This window comes from Frankliniella occidentalis, unplaced genomic scaffold (genome assembly GCF_000697945.3).
Source record: "Frankliniella occidentalis isolate FOCC.00 unplaced genomic scaffold, Focc_3.1 Scaffold166, whole genome shotgun sequence".
NCBI classification, from domain to species: Eukaryota; Metazoa; Arthropoda; class Insecta; order Thysanoptera; family Thripidae; genus Frankliniella; species Frankliniella occidentalis.
Genome location: NW_026267292.1, coordinates 71927 through 78021, shown reverse-complemented (window position 1 = coordinate 78021; position 6095 = coordinate 71927). Strand labels below are relative to the sequence as shown.

The following is a 6095-nucleotide window of genomic DNA, read 5'->3' as shown; positions in this document are numbered from 1 at the left end:
GAGAGGGGTGACTTGATAGCAACCGCCACTGTGAGCAGGTGATGCTAACGACACACCGCGTCGGTCGGGGAGGGGGGGGGGGCAAAGTCAGGGGAAAGGAGGGCAGACTGTGCCCGAACTACATAAGTTTATAGGCCATCGCCTCGGGCCGTTCTGCCTGGGTTGTCCCGTCCCACCCCCACTGGGACTCATGTTGGTAAGGTTGGTGACCCACCCCGCCTCGCCCGCCATGTCAGCGTCTCCTACCTCACCCTGTTCCAGATGTCCCACGCGTGGGGTCTAGGGCTGTGGCTGTAAAGGAAAGGGCTGGTGTCTCGCACTGTATCTTTTTCTTCTCCACGTTCGCGTCCGTTGTCTGGCTGTATGCGTACGGAGCGATCACAGAATAGAATAATAGCCGAATTCCAATTTTTTTCTGCTTCCCCTCTTCCCGTGTCATGTCACACTGTCACACGTAGGGTATAGGATTGGACGTATTCCTATCCCGCGGTGGCAACGACCTATACGTTTGCGCCCTTGGTTGTTCGACCCTCTCCTCCCTCTGAAGCTGGACGGAGTGGAGGTCTTCCGGGTCCCGACAGGTTTGGCCTGTTATTGGCCTCTAGTCTCCTCCTTCGGCTGCCTCGTGTCTAGTGCTGGTGGTTGCTGGCCTAGAGGCCGGGCGAGAGGTGGAGTAGTGAGGGGGAGGGGTCATGGGCCTGTCGGCGAGCCTGTCGGCCGCAGTGCTGTGCTGCGGGGAGGCGCGGGGCCGGTCGGTAGGGGCCGGGGGCCGGGGGCCGGGCGCGCGGCTCATATGGCGGTGAGTCACTGACCTGCCGCACAAGCCGCACCGCGGCGCGGTCGCCACTCGCTGCCTCCGCCCGCGCTGTACCGTATGCCCGTGTGCGCGCCTGTGTGTTTGTATGGGTGTGCGTGCGCTGTGCCGTCTGTGTGTGTGTGTGCAGTGCACATGCAGGCGAGCCTGCACAATACGACAACATGACGTATGGAAGTCTCTCCCCTCTCCACTCCTCTCCCTCCCCTTCCTGAGGCTCCCTGCTGCTCCCACTGGCGAGTTGCACCACTCTGCGATCGATAATAGCACCCTCACGGATGGACTTGCGCCACCCTTCACGCCCTGCTGCTGCTGCTGCGGGGCGGATCATTCGCGCGGATCGATGGCGATGGCACCCGTGTGGGGTGTGGGCGACGGAGGGCTTTCGTGGTTAGGCAACACCGCACGTACGCGTGCGTGCGGGTTGCCTACTCGCTCGCCATACGGCGCTATGACATTACACGGGGTGGTCCACAGACCCCTTCCTTTATTTTGCTGATGCTGTACCGATGCATGCGTGCGGGCGGGTTGCATAGTCGCATGGGGTCATACGGGGTCATGCGGCGGTGTGGTGTGGTGAGTGACGGAAGGCAAGCCCGAAGCCCGACCGCACGTGCGCCTCATGCGGTACAATATCAGCAAAACAAAGGAAGGGCCTATGGACCACCCTGTAGAGATGGCTGGGGGGGGGGGAGGGGGCGGTCCTCGCAAGAAGGACAGCCCTGCCGGACCGAAAAACCATCAGGTCAACATAGACCGCGGTTCAGTAAAGTGAAGGCAAACTGCGTTCGCCTGCATGTGGTGGTGGTGGGCTGTCGGCCCAGTACTGCATCCCGTCTCTGGGATCATCCCTAGAGTACGCTCGCCATTCACCGTTACGAACCTGCCAAGTCCGGTCCGGCCTCTGCTGCAAGTCCTTGTAAGCGCCTGGTAGGTAGGCAACATCTTGCCTGCAGCGCACGCGCGTACTGCGGGCTGGCCTACCCGGAGTCTCGCAGGCGCCTAGTTCTCACAATTATTTACCGGATGGACCTGTGAAAAGCGGACGCACTTTCTGGGCGATCCCTCTGCACCTATCTGCCGGGGTCCCGCTGCTGCGAGGGCGGGCGGGCAGGGTCGTGCGGAATCTCTCACTCTCGCACGAGTCGCTGCCGGGCCAAGCGCCGCCGCCGTCCTTGAGCTCGGTGCGAGCTGTGAGCGGGCGCGGCTCTGCCATGGCTCTGCTCCGTCCCAAGGACACGCTGGGTTACCTCATTATGTACCGAGCAGCTGGCCGGCCTCGTCGGCGAAAAGAGTCGCCCGACTTTCCCGACTTGCATGCGTTTGGAAACAAGCAGGATGAGCACGTGGCGAGGCCCGACCAAGCGGAGCACGGCACGGCGGCGCCGGCAGCCCCGCCTGGAGAAAGTGAAGACGCCCTGGTGCCCCAGTGGTGCCCCCAGTGGGTGCCCCCTGCCTGCCCCGGTCCCGGTACCCTCCTTCTCTCCCGGCCTGGAGACAAGGCTCTGCTCACTGCGTATTATCTGCCGCCTACTTGCTGTCTGCAGCGAGGAGAGAGGCGAGTCGCAGGACGGAAGCGAAGCGAACAGCTGACGGCCCTGGAGCAGCAGGCTGCCTCCGCGCCGCCCGGCCCCAGCAGGCTCGGGCAAAAGTGGAGCGCCCACGACCCCGTGGGGCCTCCAGACATCTTAATTCGATGACGCGCGTCCAAGCAACAGACACGCGCGCGTCAAACCTAATCACCAATCACCAGCTTATCGGTCGATTGCGTGGGCGGCGGCGGCGGCGATGGCAGTGTCAACATCACATGTGTTTGTGGAAAGTGTTCCTCGTCTGTACAGCATCGAAATCAACAGACACAAAAACAACCGTTTTCAACTGCCGAAATTCTACTGGCATTCGTTTCACAGCGGCCGCAGGCTTCCTAAAAGAACCAGGACTCTCCCGCGGGCAGGCAATAAATTAGAGAGCTCAAAGGAAGACGCTTTTAATTTTTGCCGTGCGACGTTGTTGTTGATGGCGCTCGCTGACTCCGCGTCGAGCATAGCAGCAAGCAGGTCGGTGCGCGCCGCGCCGCGTGACCAGCGCTGACAGGCACGGCACGGCATGGCTTGCTGAGCCCCCCCCCCCTCCCCCCTCACCACCACGGCGTTGCCGGCGTAGCGTCGTCCTGTTCACGTTGTGCAACATGCAGACCATCCTTTGTCTCTCCCCCGCACTCGGCACGAGCCCGACGGGAGCCGCACGAGGACGCGCGAGACTCCGCGCCGCGGAGAGAGACGCCGCCCTCGCGAGACCAACGGCGCATCGAGGCGGTGCTCGGGATCATAGGACGCCCATCGGGAAGCGGCGGCGCATCACAACCGTACCATCCGCGATGAGAACCTGTCGGCCATCCGGCCCGGTGCAGCACAGCCGCGGCCCCGGTGTGCAGGCGGCGCCGTCATCGGCTCGAGTCTTGAGTCCTGAACGGCTTTGGAACCCGCCTGCGAATTAAGCAGCTCGCCGAGCCACAGACCCATGGCCTAGCCCTAGGCGAGGAGGCGCGGCCCGCGGCGCGGCGTGGCAAGGTCAGACGCCCCCCAACGCCACTCCATCGTGATCTCATGGGATGAGACTGGACGCCGCGGCGGCGGCGGTGTCTCCATGGGCGGCCGCGCGAGGCTGCCGTCATCGCGGGCATGGCCCTTGGGATGGCGCGGCGTGGCGCGGCGCGGCGCTGTGCCGGGGGCGGCCGGGGGCTACTGCGCCGTGCGGCCGCGTCACAGCGCCGTTAAAAACACTCTCGCATATCGCGAGTGCCGCGTGCGCGCAGGGAGGGGGGGGGGGGCACGCACCACGGCGTTGTATCCTCGGGCGCGCGCCCAAGCCCCCCGCCCCCACCGCGCCACGCCACGCGCCGCGACCGCGCTTCAAAACAGGCGTCACCTGTCTGCAGAGATGGAACGGCGCGTGTTGTTTTTGGAGGTGCGGGTGGCGGAGGCCTGCTGAAGGAAGTCCCGCGCCGACGGGGTTAAAAGGTACACAACCTAAATTTAACCCCCCCACCCCCACCCCCGTCTCTCTCCCCCGGGGGTCGGAAACCTCTCGGATCTCGCCCGCAGCCCGACATCACCATACCGCATTTTTCTCCTTTCCCGTCGCGCCGTTTCTCCGGTCGAACCACGCGACTCGTGATAGAGAGGCGCGGAGGAGCGTCGTCGAGCCACTCAATAACAAAGGCGCGCCGCGAAAAACATCCTTGTTGTTTTGTTCGGTGCGAATGAGCGGCGCAGCCCTTCTCCCCCGTGCCTCGCGTGTTTGCCGAGCACTGCGTGTTTCCAGTTCGCGTAAAAGGTGACTCACCGCGGCGGGCGGGCCGAACGGCGGGCACCACACGCCATGTCATGTCACTGCGTAGAAGAGACCATTCCCTCTCCCACTAGCCTATGCCTCGTCACTTTGGGGCTACTGTGCACAGCTGCAGCAGTGGCGCAGGTGCACGGCACGTCACGAGGTAACTTTCCCAGCCGGCTGCAGTCCACCACATTGTATAATTGTTTGCAGATCTTCCATGCATGCATGGAATGGTCTACACTGCGGTGCCAGCCGCTTTTAATTTACCATCGAATTTAGGTCGATCTTGCCGTTTTGCAAACGATACGTCGTGTACTGTTGAAAAGTTGAAAGTCAAACTGTTTTAACGCGTCAAAAGCATTGCCCTGCTAAGCTTTTTAACAGTTCTCCGCTCTGGGTGTGTCGTGAGAGGTTGATAGTAAATTAAACACCAAACGTCAAAATCAATCAACAAAGAATCATCTGCTTTACGTGAGAATTAGGCGTTACCTTGTTTTCTTCTTGTTTGTGCAGTGCGCCACCGGGTGGTGGGACAAAATACACTAGCAGCTACGCCCCGCCCTAACCCACCGCGCCCCGCCCCGCCCCGCTCGCGGTCGCGCAGCAGACCGCTGCGCCAGCCACTGCAAGTGACCCGGAATGCAGGCGCGCGGCCAGCTTCAACGGAGCTACGAATATCGCGTTTATAGGTCAGAAATCTCCGCGGCGGGTGCCCCCCTGTCGGGTGGGCGGGCTGCGCTCGGCGGCTCGAGCCACGTCCGCGGCCGTGGACGCGGCGGTGTCGCGGTGTCGCTGTCGCTATGCCCGTTGGGAAGGGGGAGGATGGGGTCGTGCAGGATTTACTGGTGAGAGTGCTGCCCCATTCCCCCAAGGCGAGCCGCGTCATGTGCAGGCTTGCTCTCGGTGCCCTGCTCAACCAGTGGCCGCCTTTGCCTGCCTGGCCTCGGCCTCGGCGGGGGCGGGCGGCGCGAGGGGGGCGGGCGAGTCGCGCGCGGACTGCACCCCAGCAGCGCAGAGGGTCGATCAGCTGACGCCGACCCCCTTCTCCCCGCCGCCGGTCATGGCCGTGACACGCCCTCAAACAGGCTGCTGGTGATCCTCTCTGGCCGGCCGTATGCACAGTGGAGGGCGCGAGGCGGGAGGCGGGGCCGACCAACGCCGCGGGCAAAAAATAAAAACAACGCATGGGGCCTCGCGTTGGTCGCAGCGTAGGCATGTCGCATCAGACGCGGGACAGGGGGGTGGCGTGCGCGGTAGCGGCAGCGGGCTGAGAGGGGGGGGGGGGCTGCACCGCCACCATACGTGCAAGGAAGGTATCTACCGAAAACAACCGCGAGAGCGAGAAGTAGTCGCGCGGCCGCCACCCGGGGACGCCCGGCCGCCAGCAGCCGCGGGGCTCTTCCTACAGTACCCCCGCATGGGCCCTCGCGCTGAATCAGTGGCAGAAAAACAAACACACACACACGCGCGCCACACTCTCACCCACTCACTCACACAGATACACGCGCGGTCCACATTCGGCCGTCGCGTCGCCGCGCCGCCGCCTCCTCGGCCTGCTGGCTACAGCCCATGCAATAACACAGGACTTCCCCCCTCTCACTCCCCCTCTCGACGTTCTTCTTCTTTTTTCTGGTCGTAAGCGACGCACTGACGGATGGGGACAAGACGCCCGCGGCGGCGTTGTGCGGTTGCGAGTCATCGGCTATACCGGCGAACAGCAATAACAACAACAATGACGACGACAAAAATATGTAAAAACACAAAATGAGGGCTGTGCTGAAGGGTGTCAGAGTGCCAAAGAGTACAGGAACACACATTTATGCAAGCGTGGCATACGGGTTTGGGGGCCGAACCGAGAGAAGTTGCACCATTTTGCAGTTCATTTCCGCAGAAAGCTTCGGCTCATGTAGTATCTCGTCCCCGTTATTTTCCGCCAAAGGCAGGC

General features: G+C 62.9%; 1 protein-coding gene across 1 annotated transcript in view; it reads right to left on the bottom strand.

Moving 5' to 3' along the window:
- The window catches only part of LOC113208841 (reticulophagy regulator 3), a 16467-nt gene that overhangs the window by 8270 nt on the left and 2102 nt on the right, over nt 1-6095 (bottom strand). The gene's annotated exons all lie outside the window — the stretch shown is intronic.